The sequence below is a fragment of the Canis lupus genome, chromosome 1 (genome assembly GCF_003254725.2).
Source record: "Canis lupus dingo isolate Sandy chromosome 1, ASM325472v2, whole genome shotgun sequence".
NCBI classification, from domain to species: domain Eukaryota; kingdom Metazoa; phylum Chordata; class Mammalia; order Carnivora; family Canidae; genus Canis; species Canis lupus.
The window spans coordinates 5230222-5250139 of record NC_064243.1 but is presented as its reverse complement, the minus strand read 5'-3'; the positions used below and the strand labels follow the sequence as shown (position 1 = coordinate 5250139).

At 43.7% G+C, this 19918-nt stretch overlaps 1 long non-coding RNA gene across 1 annotated transcript in view; it reads right to left on the bottom strand.

Annotated features, from left to right (window-relative positions):
- Positions 1-3200: 3200 nt before the first annotated feature.
- The window catches only part of LOC112643973 (uncharacterized), a 37351-nt gene continuing 20633 nt past the window's right edge, over positions 3201-19918 (bottom strand). Inside the window, exons 2-5 of the long non-coding RNA XR_007411633.1 lie at positions 10030-10151; positions 8662-8736; positions 7928-8047; positions 3201-6829 (exon numbers count right to left, since the gene is read on the bottom strand). This is a non-coding gene — a long non-coding RNA (uncharacterized LOC112643973). The remainder of the gene's footprint in view (positions 6830-7927; positions 8048-8661; positions 8737-10029; positions 10152-19918) is intronic.

Here is a 19918-nt window from a genome sequence, read left to right as displayed (position 1 = left end):
GAAAGCCAGTGAAGGCTGATGTTTATTTAACCAACTTCTGTTTCAGGAGATTGCTATACAAACATTTGAAATAATCAGCCTCCTCGCCATAAAATCCCAGAATTTGTTAAGGAATCCTGCAGTTACTGAACTCAAACTAGTCCCGCCCTGACACTCTACAAGCAATCCAGTCTCCCTCTGGCACATTCTCCACAGCTCATTTAATCTAAATATTGTCAGACATCGAGGACACCGTGGAGATTGGCCCAGCCCAGCCCCACTGCAGCCCTGTGCCCCTTCCTCACCCCTGGGAGAGCCAGGTGCCAGGCAGCGTAGGTTGGCTAAAACAGCTAGTCTTAATAGAGTCACAGCGGGGTGGGGGGAAAGGGAAAATACATTATGGAAAGACAGGTAGCTTGGCTTATTCGTTTAATGAAGGAAAAATCAAGAAATGTGCCTAAAGGAGAAAATATGCTGAATGGCTGATTCTGTGCATCTTACATGGAAAAACAGTCAAGGTTGTAGCCGACTTGCTAGCCTTGACTTAGAAGTCATTAAAAGGGCTATCCTTGATAAGGCTGGGATTCTCTGGCTTTGGCCACTCCATAAAAGGGCATCACGGTAGCTCTGGCTGTCAGGTGACATGTGGTCTCTACTCCTCGACTGGTCTGGTGAGCAGCATCCCCCCATCCCCCCCAGGGAAAGACAGGCTCCTGTTACCACACCAACTAGAATCAGGCCCTCTCCAGCCTGTGCCAGCCAAGACTGCCCATCAGCTGACACGGCCTGTCTCAGAGTCCCCAGCTCGAACCTGCTGGCTGTAAATTGCTCACATGGCCCAGAACACCTCTGACAGGCACTGCGTCTGTGCTGCAGGTTTGGGGGAAAAAAAAAAATAGGGCAGAAGTAATTCTAAAAACTGCTTGCAGCAATTGCCATACAGTTGGAACTCAGTGTGGATCTGCCCCCCTCCCCTCTTTCTTAATGTGGTCATTATGGAGCTAATGGTCTAATTAGAACATTCATGTTGCCCAGCACTGTGCCCTCCTGGCATTGAGAACTCTAGGTTTGCAAAGCCATAACTTTCCAGAGTCTTAACTCAGCGTTAAATGTAAAGAAGGAGTAGCACAAACTTGACTTGGAAAGTCGGAAGGCAGCTCAGAGCATCACATGCATTTCAGTGACAATCCCTGTAACCTTGGAAGAGTCAGCAAATCCCCATGTCCCTCGCACCATATTGCAGCAGGGCCTTGAGTCAATAAGCGATGAGGTTAGTGATGCATCCTCCTGGGGAGGTGGCGGACGAGGCATCCATCATGTCGCTCCCTCAGCCTGTTCCAAGGAGTGAGCCTTAGAGAGCTGGAAAGCTACTTCCCGGGGCCCATTAGGCTTCTGTCCCGTGGCGAGGTAGCAGCTGTCATCCTGCACAGAGGCCAAGGTGGGGCAGAGGGAAAGGCGGGTACACAAGCTCATACCTGGAGGCGAGGCAGGGCCTGGGCCTCAGAGCACAGAGAGGCTAAGCCTTCCTCTGCTCCTCAGGATTGGCAGGCTAGAGTCAGCCCTGATCGGGGCTCCAGTCAGGTCCGGGGAGGCAGTGGTCATGTATGCAACCCCCTAAACCATGCGGGGATGCTCCAGACACTGCTGCTGCATTTAGGGAATAACCCAGCCGAGTGCCCACTTTGTTACAAATAATGCACTTACAGGATACAAATTATATGATATGAATAGAAGACGAACAATATAGAGGAACAACACACGGAAAGTAAAGATGCACGCCACTGCTTCCCTCTGGCTCCATTTCCTGAGGGGAACAGCTGTACTTTCGTGTTCATTTTTTTCCAGACTTTTCTATGCCATCGAAGCACACACACAAACATGTATCTACACAATTAATGGAGCCTTACTTTTTATATAAATGGTAACATGTCATCAATGCCATTCCGCATTTTTTTTTCACTTCTTAGTTCTTGAATGTTGTTGAGAGATATATCAGTATATGGATGGTGTTTCGGCAAATATAAGTCATTGTAATCCATCTGTCTGAGTAACAGCACTGCATTCATTCCCTTGAATGCATACACCCTCATTCATTTAATCAATCTGTTGGTGGTAGACATTTAGGTTAGGTTGCTTCTAGACTTTTGTTCTTACAAGTGATGTTGTAATAAAAAAATCTTCTCATGTGCCTTTGACTTCTGTGCAAGGATGCAGGTAGGTTAAATCCTTAGCCCTGGAATTGCTGGGTCAAAGGATAAGTGCTTTTTGAGTGCTTGCAGGTGACTAGTTGCTCTGCAAAGAGTTCATACTTCCTCACATCTACCCATGATAGTGGCCAAGCTCACTATTGAAGAGGTGCCTCTTCTGGCCAATAAAAGGGTCTGTATCAGTAAAACGTTAAATAAAAGCATCGAGAAGGTTGACAAACATGCCCTAACCAATAGCAACTGGCTAAATACCTGAATCAAAGCTTAGACTGGACAAGCTCTAAGCAGCAGTCATCTCAATCAAAATGAAACATTTTTGTAGGTTAGAGTAGGGAATGAGAGCCGGGCACATGGAGAGCGGTCCATGGTCTAATCTCAGGGCGTGTTTGCTTCACTGGGATCCAGAGATTCCCCTGCTTTGTCTTTCAGCAATTGTATGCCACTGGCTAGATGGCCCAATCATTATCCATCAATAAAAATGCTTGTTTAATGGGAGATAAGTGCTATACATTGAATATGTATTGAGCATCACAAATATACCCAGGCTGCTCATTGCCTCTATTACCAGGGAGATAATATCTTGCATGAAAAGTTTTTACTACCTTAAGCTTAAAGCCAAGTAGGATAGAGACCTCATGGGGAAGGTTGCATTCATATATACAAGTGAAGACAACAAAGAATTATTCTTTCATTTTCTTTAACTTCTCTTTTGCCTTCAGAAAAGTAGGAACTACTCTAATTAAAAAGTAAATAAAATAAAGTGAAATAAATAAAATAAAATTCATGCCTAAATTTGAATCAGAAGTCTATTTCCTCCTAATATGCTTAACTAGAAATGTAATTAATTTTGTGCTGGACAGATAAGAAGCTGTCAGGCAGACATTTTACTCCCAAGATCTCTACCAAAGTTGTCAAAGAAGGCAAACAGTCATTACTTTATCCACAGACCCATCAAGAGCCCCATTATTTATTTCTTCAGTCATTTCGAGAGCTGAATGCAAATGCTTTCTCCAGTTGCTCCATCTAGCGGACCACGCGGACAATCGCAGCTCTGATTGCTCCCTTGAGGCAAAGCCCCAATACCAGAGAGCAATCTTGATCAGTGTAAAAATGACATCATTTGTTTAATTTTGATAAGTATCCAATAACAAAAGTTACAATCTCAGGTTGAACTAATACCCACCATGAAGATGAGTTTGCATTGCCCTTGGAGAGAAGAGAAATGTTGTTGTCAAGATAGCAAGAAAAAAGACTGCCTTAAGCTTGTGTGGTAACCAGAGTTCCCTAAAGAATCAATCAAGAATGTCATCAGAAAGTGAATATAAGATAGTTGGCATGGTAACTGGGACACTGAGGCAGCTCTTTGTCATCTGCACTCACATTCATTTAGAACCCACGAATCATCATCCCAGGCAAGCAGGAGGAAATGCTAATTAATAAAATGCCGTCCAAATATTATGTATTCCATAAGCACCATGGCTCGTGCTAGCTATACAAAGAGTGATGATTGGATAATTGCCCTGCTTTCTAATCAAATGATATTATGATCATTGCTGCGATTCCACAACCAACGTGTTCACTATTGTCTCCAAGTAGAACAAAATAACAAAATGGGGCAAGTTTGATAAACTCAAGCTACAGGGAAGAAGCAACAGGCTGCATTCCACTCGAAAGTCCTGACACAGTGGATCACAAATGAGATGCAAGCTTTAAGCACACAAGCAATCAAGCGTGCACAGCATGAGTCTAATGATTCCCATAAATGGCAGTTTAATCAAATGCTTTATTCCTGCCTGGAGTGAACTCGTCCACAATTCACAAATCAAATTTCACCAAGTTGCGTTTTTTACCTGGTGCAGCAAGATCTTCACTCTCCTGCCCACTCGAGGCCTTGTCCCCATCAACAGGGTGCACCCCCGCAGAACTATTTTAAACAGGCAGCTGGAATGGGCCCCAAAATCGCCACAAGGAGGATGGACCAAAAAGTCATTGCAGGTAAAAACCAAACGTGAAATGTCCTCTGTACCTCAGTTTCTAACACAGAAGAACCATGGCATCAAAAATACAGACTCACAATCAGTTCTGACAGAAGAGACTTCCTGTTGCAAAAGCATACAGACAACAGCAAAAGGGCACAAGAAAATAACCTCTTTCACTGGTGGCTGATACAACCCTGAGATGCACCTGCAGGCCCTGCTACAGAACAGGACAGAGGGAGAGCTTTCCATGTCTGCTAAAACATTTGTATGCCCACCCTGATGAAACAAAAGAGAAGGCACCAGAAGATTGTTTAGATCAATATATGTCTATATTTTTTATACTATTAAAACTTGAGTTTCTGAGGCCTTGTACGACTAAGGATACTTGTATGTAGAATGATTAAGATAAGCAGAGGATGTGACTCGAAAATGCTCCTGAGCCATAGTATTAGCCTGGGAGAGGGGTCCTGCTGTTACAAAGTACCCCAGATTAGGCAGCTTGAAGGGCACACCCTTGTTCCATCACGCAGCTGGAGCCTGCAGGCCTGAGATCGAGGTGGCCACAGGGATCCTTCTAAGACCTTTTCTCCTGGCTTGCAGTCTTCACTCTGTGTCTTCATGTGGCTTTCCCTGGGTGTGTATCTGTGTCCTAATCCCCCTTGCAAGGACACCAGTCATGCTGGGTTAGGGCTGACAGTGTTCAGAAGATGCCACTTTAGTGTGTGAATTATTTTGAGTTAAAGGTGATGGGAAACCAGAATACACAGAAAAAGCTCTTTACCTCCCCCTAACTGCTTAAAATAAAGCCTGTGTCTCCCCTTTTGTAAAGGAAATTTCCATTAGTCAAGGTGTCTGTTCCAGAAGGAGGATAACTCCCAGAGATAATTTTGTTACCTGAGAGACTCTCGTCTGCAAGGCAAGGTAAACTCTGTCATAATCTCCTCTCCCCCTACAAACTCCAAGCCCCTGTTCTTCACAGTAGCTCAGGGTGGCATGTGTCTCAATCATCTGGCCACCTGCCTCCGAGTCTCATATTTTTGTGAAACTCCCATGAATATGTGTATAATTTAAACTGATTTTTTTTCTCCTGCTCATCAGTTTTATGTCAACTTAGTTCTTGGACCAGCCACGGGATCAAAAAGAGTGGAAGAAGCCTTTTGCTTCTCCTGAAGGGCCCACCCTAAATTAATTACCACTCTAAAACTACTCTCTCCAAATACAGGCGTATTCTAAGGTCCTGCGGGTTAGGATTTCAACATAGGAATTGGAGGGGACATGACTGAGCCTATAGTCGTTCACTCACATGCCCTGGGAGTCTGGAAAATGGAGAGGGGAGCTAACTAAAGATGGTGTGGGGAAAGGATCCCTCCCCAGGAAATGTGGGGTGTAGGCACAGACCATCTGTCTCAGAGAGGGTCCTAGAAAGAAGACTCGGGGAATCTGAGTGGAGCGTGTTAGCACCCTGTCCCCCGGTGCCTTAGATGCAGCCAGGGAAGAGAGGCATGCACAGATGGAAACATGAGGACCTCCTAAGACTCCAAAGGAGTCTGGCTTCTCTCTGCCAATAGGACCAGTACTCCCCCAGATGCTCCCCTATCCCTGGTTGGGGAAATAGAAATAAAAGCAAAATCTCCTCCCAACCCAGAAGCCCTCTCTGCAAAGGTAGAAAGGAAAGAAAACACCTATATTATTGAGTTAACATGAAACCAGAATGTGATGCAGATCATAGCAATCCGCTAAGAGATCCCAAAAAGAGAAAGAAATCTCACCTGGAGCATGGCCAAGCAGATACAACACACTACATAAGTGTTCTCAAGGTAAACGATAACTAGTCCTCAGGTAGAGGACTTGACAGTACCATGTGTCACACAGAGTTCCTCCTAGAGTCCCTGGCCCTGGGGTGACCATCTGTGTTAGGTAGGTGGCTCTAGTTCAGAGGAAGAACAAGCTTCTCATACTTTTATGACAGGAGGTAGCTTTGCAACTTGGAGCAAGCTCCCGCGGGAGTTAGACTCCTAGCCTCCCCCAGGAACTGGGAGATGGGGGTGCTTCTTCCCTTTCCAGTGCTCAAGAAAGGCAATCCTGGGCATTAATGCTGGCCAGAGACCTTTCTAGTCTGTGAAAGGATTTATACACACTTCAAAGAGAGGAGAAAGAATTTATAATGACATGTTTTCTAAGGTAACTGATCTAAAACAAAAAGGAGGGGGTATAAGTCTTTTCCCTTATTTTCAACAGGGAGGCTTAAGCCTCTTCTTTCTAATTTATATTTGTCCTTTGCCAAGTCCCCCCAGGAGGCTGTGGGGGCCATGGACGCTGGCTCCAGGTGTGGGGGGGGCGTGAGGCATGGGCAGGATCTGGTGGGGGTCGGCTGCACCCCCTTGGAAAGCCCTCAGTGGGCACAGGTGGCAACACATCACTGCTTTCAGAAGCTTGAGTAGGAAAGAAAGATGTGACTTGATCAATGATTATTGTGATGTTCAGAGAAATGCCTGGAGTCATTAAATACCAAGTCTTATGCTGATCAACTTAGGGATGCTGAATAAAATAAAACTAGACGCGGTGTGGAGCCAGTGCTGCTGGGAGTCGGCCTCTATCCAGTCTGGTCTGGGCTCTCCCAGGTGTCTGCGGGGTCCTCCATCCATGTAAGGGGCTGCAAAGCTCCTTCTTCCCCAAGGCAGATGAGAGAGGGAGAAAGAGGTAGGGAGAGAGAGGGAGAGAGACAGAGGTGGAGAGAGAGAGAGAGGCAGAGATACAGAGACACAGAGAGATAGAGAGACAAAGAGAGACATAGTGAGAGAGAGAAGCCAATAGATAAAACCAGGAATCAGCTAGAGCATCCTCAAGGACATCAGGGATTGACAAAAGGGTTGTGCTAAATCAAAGACATTCAGTAAAAATTACATATTCTTTTAAGATTGAAGAGGGAGCTTCTGTGGCTCACAAATGTAGCTTTCATTATAAGCCCGTTGAATATATACACACTGGTGCCTAATGTATGTCTTATTCTCCAAACAGAAACCCAGACCCCACATACCTCTTTTAAAATGGTCTTTGCTACTTCTTGAGGATGTTTAAGATAGGAATCACAACTTCTAATTTATTTTGTGAAATGCATGAAAAATGTTTTGTTTTTAAATAAGATTATAAGTTTCTATAGAATAGAAATATAAGTTTCTATAAATAGAAGATATCTGCTTGCTCTTTCCCCAGCAAATTCCCACATATTTATCTCGGGACCCACTTAGCATGTTCAGGCAAAGCACTATCAGAAGACCCCATACCACAGCTAGGAATGAGCTGATGGGCTTAGACCCCAGCTCTCTGCTCACGACCACAAGGCCCGGGTCGTGATGTCTTACCCAGCCTCAGTCTTCACAATCTCAGCTATGAGTCAGGATGACAACACAAATCATGAGGTTCTCAGGAGGACTGATTGAAATAGTACCTATTTTATGAATGGTGGGTACTGAAATTATAAATATCCTGTTTATAAAACATCTAGTACAATTACATTAAACACATACATGAGCATCCTTTGAAAATGTGTTCGTTTACCCAAATCCTACCTCAGTGCTGTCTCCATAGATGCTGCTCAGTTTCTATAAGAACTGGAACAGACATACCTTGATGGTGGGGTTTGTTTTTGTCTTTTCTGAAAGTATGTTTTCTTTTCCGCAATTCCACATTTGTTAATCAAATCTCACAGTTTTCTCCTTGCTTTTCCTCTGACCCTCACCATGTATGTCAGTGTTCACTCACTCAAGCAACCACCGTTTATAGGCTTCTTTCTTTGAATCATCCCACGATTTCACGAATATCGAAATAACCTCATCTTCAAAGTACTGCGTGTTAAAATTGAATTCGGATAAACACAGCTACCTAAAATGTAGGTTAGAAAGAAAAGGGGATGATCAAAGGAAAAATCCATGTATTCTGAAACCGTGACGTGGATTCTCTGAACCTCATTGGGAGTGCTTAGCCCTGGGGACAGACAAAGCCATGGAGGAGTCTAAGAGATGGGCAGTAGGGTCTCACCCTCCCCTGACTTCCCACAGACTGGGATGTGAGCAAGGACATGAGGAGGGGCCACCAGTTAAAACATTTACAGGCTGATGCAACCAGAAGGCAGGGACTCTCTCCAGGTTTCCTGCAGCGCCTCCCTCTTTGTGAGGGGAGCCAGGCTCCGTGATGAATGGCCAGGGAAACAACTTCTCAATCTTCTCTGGTAGAGACACCACACAAATACTTTTTCCCCATATCCACTAGCCAACAGCAGATAAACAAAATGTCCCCTTTCAAGTCACTTCAGTGGCTTCTGTTCACATAGACATGGTGGTTTAAGCTCCCACTGAAAAGTTCCCTCTTCTAATAAAACCTTGTCCACTTGAAATAAAGGAGTGTTTGTACCCCCCCCCCCTCCATGTTATAGGACATTTAAATAAGATATTATCTCAAAATGAATTATATACCTTAAAGTAGCAAAACATACTCACTGTTTTTCAAGCCAGCCATTGCATAGAAGGCATCAAGAGTAAAATCAACAGTGACCTTCCCTGAAAGCTTATCATCTGGAAGAGAAGAGATGAACACACAAAAACTATGTCACAAATAGTTAGAGATGACCAAGGCTTTTGAGACCGAGGGACTAGGGAAATTGATCTCCCACTAATAACTACAGACAAGTCAAAAGCAAAGCCTGTATTTTTGGGCAGGAGAGGTGTAACTGGTTCTGTATTGGTGACACTGAGTTGTCCAGTCCACCAGAGATGTTTGCATGAATCCTAAGGAGAGTGCCTGGGATTCAGCAAAAGAGACCAGAGCAGAAACTCCTAGTTTTAGGACAAAGATTATGGATGGAGAAAGAGTTGACAAACAGTTCGAAGAACCAGTGAAATCTGGTGACCAACAAGTCAGTGAAGGAGAGAGCTTTAGGAAGACAGAGTAACCAACTATATGGGGGCAGTGGGGTGGGACTCTGCAGAAAAAACTCCTGTATTTAGTGATTGGGGTCTACAGTCTACACAAGATACAATTCATGGCTTCTATCATCTCAGCGACATCCGCAGCCAAGTTACTGGTAAGTCCTGGTAAGCAGAGATGGCTCAGCACAAAAAGAAATCCATAGAAGGAGCCGGGCACATACCCAGCCAGAATGAACCAGTTTGGCCATTCACAGACTGGGAGGAAAGCTCAGTTTATAGCCAACCAATTTCAGGGTGAAAACATGTCACTAAACAGGGAATGGGGAAGAGATGCACAGTAGTCAACCATCACACAGCACTTCCACCATCCCGACATGAGAGGCTTGAACAACCTCACAAGCACAAGTAACAGTTAAGTGTATTAAAATAAATGATGACCGTCGAGTTTGGGGTATTTATCACTTGTGCGTATTTTTAATACAAGTTTACATTATTTAACATGTGATTAACTGCTGTGATTAAAAAACCAGCTCACAAAATTCCTGGAAAGGTAACAAGCGGTCCTCAAGCGTTGGTACAAGCTGGTCCTGGCACTCCACTGAACAGGACAAAATTGACTGTCAAAAATCAATGTTTCCTTTTTCCTGAGTAAATAGCCACTGCCCCCCAGGGCTTCTCCAGCCCCTCTTAAGAATCTACTGGATGTTCCTTTGATTTACCGACTGAAGAGACAATTCTTGAGAAAGGAAGGGTGTCCCTCTCCAAGAGTGCCACTTGCGAGGGTCCCCGCTGAGTGTCCCTGGCCTCTGCACACTGATCACTACCTACCCTGAATGTCACCTTACATTGTGGGCATACACATCTGTGTTTGTGATGAGAGAAACCCTAAGTACAAGCTACACACACAAAAACGTTGTATTTTCATTTCCCAGCACTCACCTCCTGCTCTGTTTCCTTTAACGTGAAAAGTCCCCTGGCAGCTACTTTCATCATCCAGAGCATTCCTTCCCAAAGACCACTGAGTTGTCACTGGAGTCTATTTCCTTATGCTGAGACCAGCTCTTGAAAGTGACAAAGGGAGGAAATAATTTTGAATGGTTTTGCTCAGAAATTCTGAATTCCCACAAATTCTATGTAAGTTACCAGCCAAGAAAATTGTCTCAAGCTACAATATCCGTGGGCCACCGTTAGTGCTGGCTAAGAAGAGTGTAAACAGTGGAGCGTGTCTCCTCGCTCCCAGGGTTCCAGCTTTATGGCCAAGCACCCAAGAAAACCAAACAAATCAGGCCAAAGAATGGTTGAAGAACCAGTGATAAAAATAATTAAAGTTCTTGGTACAGAAGAACTCAGTTATCAAGGGACATGAGTCAGTAGGAAGCTGAAGCCAAAAAAGAAAAAAAAAAAATGTCTGCCTTGGGGCATTACTGGAATTCTTGCTTACTTCAGGAAAGTTCTCTTTTCAAAGAACATCTTGAATCTGTAAAAATTTGAGCAACAAGGAAATGCAGTAAAGAGATCGTTTTGCAAGGATCTCTACTCGTGATAGCCTCAGCAATACAGTGCAAGATGGAAGTCGGTAAGGGAGTAAGAAAGTGGTCAGTGGAGGGATATAATAAGATGGGGGTCTTGTTCTGGTTAAACTAGTGGCTGGCTGAGTAACCCCATGACAATCGCTTCTCAACTCTGGGCCTCATTTTTTCTCAACTATCAAGAAGGAAAGGTGAAGATCCATAACGCAGTGCAGGGTTTATCTGCAATAGAAAATAGTTTTCATTATCTTTAGGATGGGTCCCCTACTGGCTGAAATGAAAGGTCTTGCAGTTTACTTGAGATCAAACAGATGAATCAAACAGGGCAAATTAAGCAAGTGAACACGTCTATGTATACATCCTCCGATAACCAGTCCTAACTTAGCCTCGCAAGACTATATATATTTGAAGTGCTCTAATAATGAGATACTTTATAAATACGCTTATAATAGAGAATATGAACAAGCAGGTAGGGGGAGCAAAGATCCAGCTGTGCAATCAGAAGCTGCTCTTCTCATTCCCAGAGACCAGCACCCCCTTGAACCACTGCAGACCCCTGCTTGGGAAGGCCTCCACCAGAACAGATCCCAGCCTCATACAGTCCACATTTTTATCACTTGTTCCAAACTTGTGTCAACTTGTGTCACTTGTGTCAACCAGGTGGTGCCTCTAAACATCATGATTTGAAGGCATTAGCCCTACTTCACAAAGATTAAATACAACATAAAAGACTTAGTCCTACTTGGGATTTTTTTTTTTTTTCTGTTTCTTCATCCAGTGTTGTAATTTCATGGAGTTATCATCTTGAGGCCATAGAATGATGATCCTGCTAAGATTCTTCTATCATTTAGGGAAAGTCAGATTTCACCAAATAGACTTTTAGGAGTCCCTTTCTGTAAGCTTACTCATAAAAAATGCAATTAAATGAGAACAAATGGTCTGTTTGTTCCAAAACCCCTTCGCAATATCAGGTCCTGACAGTAAGTCCAAGGGCATAACCCGGAAGTCTAGTCACCGTACCTGGAGAGCTCTTTCATGCGATGCCGCCCTCTACACCAGCTCAAGGTGAGCCGGGTCCTCCCTGTCTCCCCCCTGGCTCTGTGCTCTGTGCTCCTGTAAAGGCCTGCTCCCACCTCAGGTGAATCTGGGATAACTGGTTGCAGCTGCACAAGCTGCAGGCAGGTGACCTTGACAACTTTGGTCAGAAAAGCAATGTCCCTGAAATAGTGCTAGGGAAGAGTTTTGGGGAAAGCTGTCTTCAGAAAATGACCCTGAAGCTAGTCATGAAGGAAATCCCTCTTTGCAACAATTTCTTCAAAGAGGCAGGATGGAGGTAAAGGGAGAAGAAAATTAGTCTCTATGCACTAAAGCCAATGAAACAGGTTTAAAAATCTTACACTTACAGCGTATGACTTCTGACGTGAAACTCCTGCTGATAATTCATGGAGAATCATTACTGGCTGAGAAGTAGTGCAAATTAGTTGTTTTCAAAGGAACTTTTTTTTTGAAGTTTGAGTGACTGCAAACTGATTAATATGATCCCTTATGTCTTTTTTTTTTTTTTTTTTTTTACCATTAATTCTCCTTAGATCTTCCCTCTGAAACTACATTTCGAAAGACTAAGACTGCAGATCACAGGCATCCTCCATTCTGAACAGATGGTCAGCCAGAAATCAAGTGCTAGAACATGGGTGTTTCTCCCGCATGTTGATGAGAGGACACACACCTCAACCTTTGGAAATGCTTCAAGATTTCCAGAGCTTTAAGCAGGCAAATGACACTGATTCTCTAATAGGGTCGTGAGAACTATTAGACATTAAATTGGCTGACATTGGTAGACCAGACCAAGTGCACATATGGACCTGACACACAAGCACCCAGCACCTCACACTCTTCAAGAGTGCACAGATCGAGGTTGTATAGTAAATTTTCGAGCATGAATTTTCCAGGTCTTTAAAAAAAAACTTTTAAGAAAAGTATATTGGGCTTTAAAAGTTTCAGAGAGGATAATATTAATCAGAAACTAAATGCCAGCATAGGTTTCCTGGGGAAATTTGGAAGCAACTCAAGCAGGTTGACATTTAATTTCATACACAAAGGCCTCATTCCAAATGTCTCAAAGCTCATCGCAATGTCAGTGCATGGTGGGAGTACGGGAGATGCCAGAAGATGCTGAAGAAGAAAGGGAAAAATTGCAAAAGGCTCATAAGGGAATGCCTATAACAATCCATGCACTTATATAGTAAGTCACTGATACAAACTTTAGTACAAAATTCCCACTTTTAGAAGAGATTAGTAGAATGTCTAACATATCTGAAGCTCATAAAGACTGAACAGCCAGCTGCCCCAAACTGTGGAACCAGAGGGGGTGCCCACCAGAGCTTAGGCTCCTCCCTTTGTCCTGAGCCATGACACCACCTGTAAGTGTCCCAGCACCCAGCCGCCTGTCGTGAGTGGATAGCTGATGGCGGTGTGGTGGGTAGAACATTGGATCTGGAATTCTAGCACCAGGATCTAGACCTCAAGGCTGCTGCAAACCAGCTCTAACACTCTGTGAAGCACTTGACTTCTATGAGCTGAAGTCCCATTTAGAGAGTAGAGATGGCAAATGGTAGGCATGAGAGATGAAGAATATCCATATCCTGGCACAAGGTAGACACTCAATGTGCTTTAGATTGATAGAATACCCATGTTCTTCTAGGAAGTCAGTTTTTGGCATTAGGGACAGGAATAGGCAAGATGTCATTGATGAAGAACTCTTTCTTCAAAGTACCTCCCAAGCAAAGTTCATCAGAGAAGTCCACAGGTGAGGACTTCTCTCTTGAGGCAGAGAGAAGATAAATAACTTGCTAAAGGTCACACAAGAAGTAAGTGCAAAATCCAGGATTCAAACCCAGGAAGGCTGACTACAGGGTCTAACCTCTTGACAATAATATAGAGCAAATATTATCAAGGAAGTTTAAGATAACCACTCATACCCTCGTACTCAATGACTAATTCTTGCCATAATGGTTTTATTTTAGGTCAACTAAATTATAAATGGGAATTTGGGAGAAACTGGGAATTCTGATAGGAAACAAATGTGATAAATAAGGTATGATGCACTTTTGGAGTCTTTAGATAACCAGATATTCTTAAGAATCTTTTCCTGGAATTTAGCAGTTTGAGCAATTGCTCTGTACCTTTGACTGTGAAAAGCTGTTGATTAACAGCTATTGGGGTCAGAGAAAGTAGGGGCAGCTGTGGACAGCAGACCAGTGAAGTTGACTCATCACCAGCAAAGCACACCTCTTCTGTGGTGTGATATTAATTTGGCATCCAGTTCACTGGATCTTAGGGTGCCAGATATTTGGTTAAATATTATTTCTAGGTGTATCTGTGAGGGTGTTTCCAAATGAGATTGACATCTGAATCCAAAGATTGAGTAAAGAAGACCTCCCCAGCAAAGGAGGTATCATCCAATATGTTGAAGGCCTGCCTAGAACAAGAACAGAGGAAGGGAGAATTTGTTCTCTCTGCCTGACTTCTTGACCTGGACATTGGTTTTCTGCCATTGGTCTAGGACTTACACCAGCAGCTTTCCTGGGTCTCTGGCTTGCAGATGGCATATTATGGAACTTCTCTGTGTCTGCAAACACGTGATCCATTCCTTATAATAAATCTCTCAGAAGAGAGAGAGAGAGAGCAAGGGAGAGCTATAGCTTGGTTTTGTTTCTCTGGAGAACGCTGACATGGACCTCCATACACATATTTTCTCTTGCCCACTTATAAAAGGACTTTAGAACATTAGTGCATTTACTATAATTCCTAATTGGGGCTGGGGTGGGGTGGGGTATGATGATAAGCATGTAAAATTGCTGATAATCAATTTTTTGGCCTTCAGAAAGTCATATTCATAAGGTTCAACTTGATTGAGGCTCTTTTTGAATTGATCTCTGCCCAGTGGGGTGGAAGCATTCCCCAAGAGCTGAATTCAGCCTCCTCAGGCTCCCCTCCATCACCCAACAATCCCCCAGGAGGCTGCTATTTCTCAACACACCCCAGGACCCCATATGACCCTCCCATCTGCCTGATTCAAAACCCCTAGTCCTGCCTGGTAACTGTTTCATAACCAGGAGGAGCAGAGCTTGCCAATGTCAATCTGAGAGGAAAAGCAATTTTCTATCCACATGTCTTAAAAAAATAATTCATTCCTTTCATTTTAGGTATAGTTACCTGTTATCTTAGAGCTCTGTTGAAAATATCTGAGTTGTTTATATAGAAGAACTTCTGAGAACTTTTCACATTTGGTAAAAATGTGTCCCTTAACTACTGTCTATTCCTCTTCCATAAATCCCAAGTTCATTTTGTGCTGCACCCAGAGCCTCTCCCTCAGAGCAGTCTTGAGTACAGCCCCACCAACACTCATTAGACAAGACACACTCATAGTCCACTCACCTATCCTTAGTTGGTTTGTTGCCTCTAGTTATTTTAGCTTCTCCCTCTTCATGTGTTAGAGTTCCAGACTGAAAATCTATGGCTAATAAAAATCTGTGAAGGAAGAATTCCTTTTCATGGGTATGACCTTAGTATTTTCTCTTGTGACAGAGGTATCAGCTCAGTACCCCTAAAGACACTGTTTAGGGAAACATTTGGTCCTCTGGCCTCTCATGTGAGACATATGCCAACAATTCTAGCAGCAGACAGAATGCCCTGCCCCATCCCACCTTGCTGGGGAATAATCCCCAGGCCTAAATATGAAATTGGTATTGATCTGATGCCATTGAATGTAAGTCTGCCATTTATGAGAGAAGAGCACTTGTTTCATGAGGCAGACAGTGATCTGTTTCACTTGAACAAGAAAGCAAAACCCAGCAGGTGAAATGAAAGATTTTATTTTCTATTTTTGAAATAAAAATAGCATAGGGCTCTCCATTCCTTCCAGAATCATCTCTACTAGAGGGGGGAAAAACAGAGGGGTAGATTTTCTAGATACAATGGGACTGGCTGGGGTGCAACCCAGGTGGTCCTGTGGACAGGGATCACTATTACAAACTGACTTGAATACCTGAAGCCCAAGAAGTAGGCCACATAGGAAGGAAGCTGTCACAGACTGTGGTGAGACCCCACCCCATACCCAACATTGGGTCTGCTCTATGTATCCTATGAATGGAGATGAGGATAGTGTTATTGGTCCTTTTATCAATCTTCTTTATTCTTTCCCCATCTTGTCAATGGTTTGTTTGTTTGTTTGTTTTGGATTTACAAATGACATTTAATGTCCACTTAAAGGACTCACAAAATTGCAGAAAATGAAATAAAAATAAGAAGAAAACATGATAGCTATTATAGATTGAATAAGGTATATTGGGTCTTAACCCCCAGTATCACCCAGTCTGACCTTACTTGGCTACAGGGTCTTTGCAGAGGTAGTTGAGTTAAAATGAAATCATCAGTGTCAGTCTTTTTTTCTTAAGATTTATTTATTTATTCATGAGGGACAGAGAGGGAGAGGCAGAGACACAGGCAGAGGGAGAAGCAGGGTCCTCGCAGGGAGCATGATGTGGGACTCGATCCCAGGACCCCAGGATCATGCCCTGGGCTGAAGGCAGATGCTCAACCACTGACCCACCCAGGCGTCCCAAGGGTGGATCTTAATCCACTATGACCAGTGTCCTTATAAGACAAGGAATCTGGACACAGACATACATAGAGTTAGAATGCCCCATGAAGATGAAGGCAGAGATGAGAGTGATGCTTCAAACAGAAAGAAATACCAAACGCTGCTAGCTAGCCCCAGAAGCTAGGAGAGAGAGAAACATGAAATATATTCTTTTTCACAGCCCCAGAAGGAACCAACCTTCTGGAACCTTGATCTTGGACTTCCTACCTCCAGAACGGAGACAATGATTTGCTATCCTTTGGACCAGCCAGTCTGTGGCACTTTGTTATGGCAGCCCTAGCAAATTAATAGAGTGCCTATCATAAAATAAAAGGGGTATCCCTGGGTAGGCACATTCTCAATGGAGGAGATATAGTAGAGGGCAATGTATCTTATTCACTCATTGATCAAGAATTGGTTTTGTGTGCTGGGTTGTTGAATACAGCTATGAATAGGACGTCACAGGTCTTCCTTCACGGAGCTTTCAATCAGTCATGGAAGATAAATATGAAACATGTACGTACAATCCACTGCCTATGTCCAAAGAGTTAGTTTCAAAGCTTGCAAGTCATCCCAGGAAACACTGTGAATTTATGACGAATGGTGCCAAATTCCCTGCGTCCATCTTGAATATGAAAAAACAGAGATGATTATTTCAGGATTTAGAATATGATTTTCCTCAGAAACATGTGCCAGTAACTCTACAGCCCTATAATTTCAAGCAATCAAAAGTTATAATTAAGTGTCTGCACTTCCAATTCCAAGGGAGAAAAGTACACAGAGTTCTTGATTTAGTGGTGGAAGCCAGTTAAATGAGCCTCTGGTTTGCATTAAGAAGCTGAGCAGTGTGGCAGCCAGAATCCAGGTCTAGAAGCCCATTTTGTGTCCACCTTCATGGCTTCTGGGTCATGACCAAGACAACTCACCTTCTGGAGTCTCAGTTTTCTTGTGTATAAAAAAGAATTATCTTGAAGATTAAATGCAAAACGTGCTAATAATTTTTTGTAAAAATATAAGCACTTTAATACACACTTTATTTTTATGTTGTAAAGCAACAATTGACAAAGCATTCTCCAAGACATGAACTCATCCAGTCTTACCAGCAACTGTATGAAGACAGCCCCATCAACTATATTCTATGCAAGAAATCTATGGCCCCAATAAATGTCATCATTCACCCAAAGTCAAACAATAAACGCAAGAGAAGAAATCAAACCTAAGTGCCCCTACTTCACATTTCAAGTGTTTCATTGCCCACCCCCTGCTGCTTCTCATCCAATCCGGTTTCCCTCATTCATTCATTCATTCATTCATTCATTCATTCAAGCATTCGTTATTTTTGGTGCTTATTGCTAACCTACAGGGGCTTTTCCCAACATTCTCATGGTCACCCACCCAAAGAAACAGAATCAGGGCATATCGCTAATGATGGAGCCTGAGAGCTCATTGGGAAAATGCCAATCTAACAAGAGATGGATACAAAAGAGGCACTAATCTTGGGAATGGAGCACAGGGAAGCAATAGTGACACAGGCCCTGGAGGCAGGAATTATCCAGAAAGGAGGCTGTTCTTGATAGCTGGAAGAGTTTTGCCTGGCCGCATCTGTTCTTCAGGCAGCATGTCCCACAACTGGGCCACAGAGACGCAACCCCTCTCACCAGCCTACTTGGTTGGGAGTGTTTCTTCACATTATTCTTCTCCTTGACTCTAATATTTTTTTACTCATCAAGCAATCTTCAGATCTGTAATTTGGTCTCTTGAGTGAATTCTGGAAGGAGGCCTTGCAAATGTCTGATCATTTTATCCCTGATTAAAACACTTCAATGCATCCATATCACCCCACAGAATGAAACATTCTCATCTCTCTTTCAAAGGCCATGATGTTAAGACCCATCCTCTCTCTCCAGGCTGGTAGCTCCCCACACCCCACCACATGAAATCTATGCTCAGACACGCTGAACACTACCATTCCTCCCAACGCACCATGTTCTCTTCAGACCCAGGTCTCGGGACATACTCTCTTCTCCACAGGGGCTCTCCTCTGGAACTTACCTCTCAACCCCACACCTCCTCTGAAGACCCACAGCACCTGGACATAACTCCACGTTGCCTTTGGTTTATCTATCCCTCTGTCCCCCTGAAATGTATGCAACTTGAGGGGAAGAAGGTCTTATTTATTCTTATATCCCCCACACACTTTGTCACCCAGTGTGTAACAGACACTATGCACAAGTGTTTGACAATGAGCAAGCCCTGAGCCAGATCCCTCTCCCACTGTGAATCAACAACCCATCCTAATCCCCCAGACTGCTACCCCCATACAGGCAGACTTCTGCCCTGGCATAACTCGAGAGCCCTGCGGTGGCCTGACAAAGACACAGACACACAAAATGTGAAGCTTGTCCCCAAGCACCCACAGCTGAGCTTCAAAATCAAACTATTGCAACAAGAAGAAATTAAAAACACAAATGGCACAACCCTCAGAAGCCCCTGTGACCACCACAACAGCCTCATATGCAATGTGGAAATGCCTGCTGAAGGTGGCACTGGTGTAGAACCATCCAACTAGAGTGAGCGCAAGGGGCCCCCCAAGTTTACAGTGGGCACTGGCCACCGTTTCATGTTTGGGAGATCTGTGGCTCCTGACAGCAATTCCCCTTGGTGGAAGACAAAGGCAGCCTCTGCTCAGATGCCAGGGCACAGTGCACGTATGTCTCCCAGAGAACTCTGGGGCCTCATGAAGCCCTTTCCTCTTCAGAATACAACTGAAGGCAACACAATCTATCAACGTAACTCAGTTTTCTGACTCATGATACACTTGGATTTGTTTGCAGGATCTTCTACAAAATGATTTTTAGGGATGTGGCCAATGGAATGATTGAGTCTTTGCAAATTATTTTTTTAGATTGCTGTGTTGGTGCAACTATAAAATCTACTACAGTCATGTTTTTGTTCAAGTGCACACACACAAAAATCTAAAACTTAAGTTTCTTTTTTTTTTTTTTTTACAGTTTAAGTTTCTACAAGTTAAATACATCCTGTAGTTGGGATGTCTGGGGGGCTCAGTCAGTTAAGCATCTGACCCTGGGCCACCCTGTTGCAGCAGGCATCTGCTGAGTGCTTGACAATTTTCACAGTGCCTCTCTCACCCTTGCAGCCATACTCCAGTGTCCTTATTTTACCAGTGAGACACCTGGGAGTCAGAGGTTGGGTGACTTGTGGGATGTCCAAGATGAGTCTGTGAAACCTTTGCCTTTGCTTTGGACTCCTGTATCTCCCACTCACCCTTCCCAAGTGTCCCCTTTGTCCCTGCCCCTTCTGCTCTCTACCCTCCTCTTCAGGCAACCTGTGCTTACACACTGCACTGATGGGTTCTCAGGACCACAGGGTTGGGTTCTAAGCAGCACAGCATGGCCCAGCAAGGTTCCTGCCTCCAATCAGTGTCTCAGTCACCTCCTTACCGAGAGAAAAATGTCCCAGTCCCCTTCTTACCGAACCCTGCTTGCTGCCAAGTATATACACACACACACACACATGCACATTACATATACGCACACATGCATGTATGTGTTGGAGTATGTATTACTTTAGTTTTGAATCTTACTATTTTTATAATTTTATATTTATATTTGATGCCTAGTGTTCAATATAAAATATG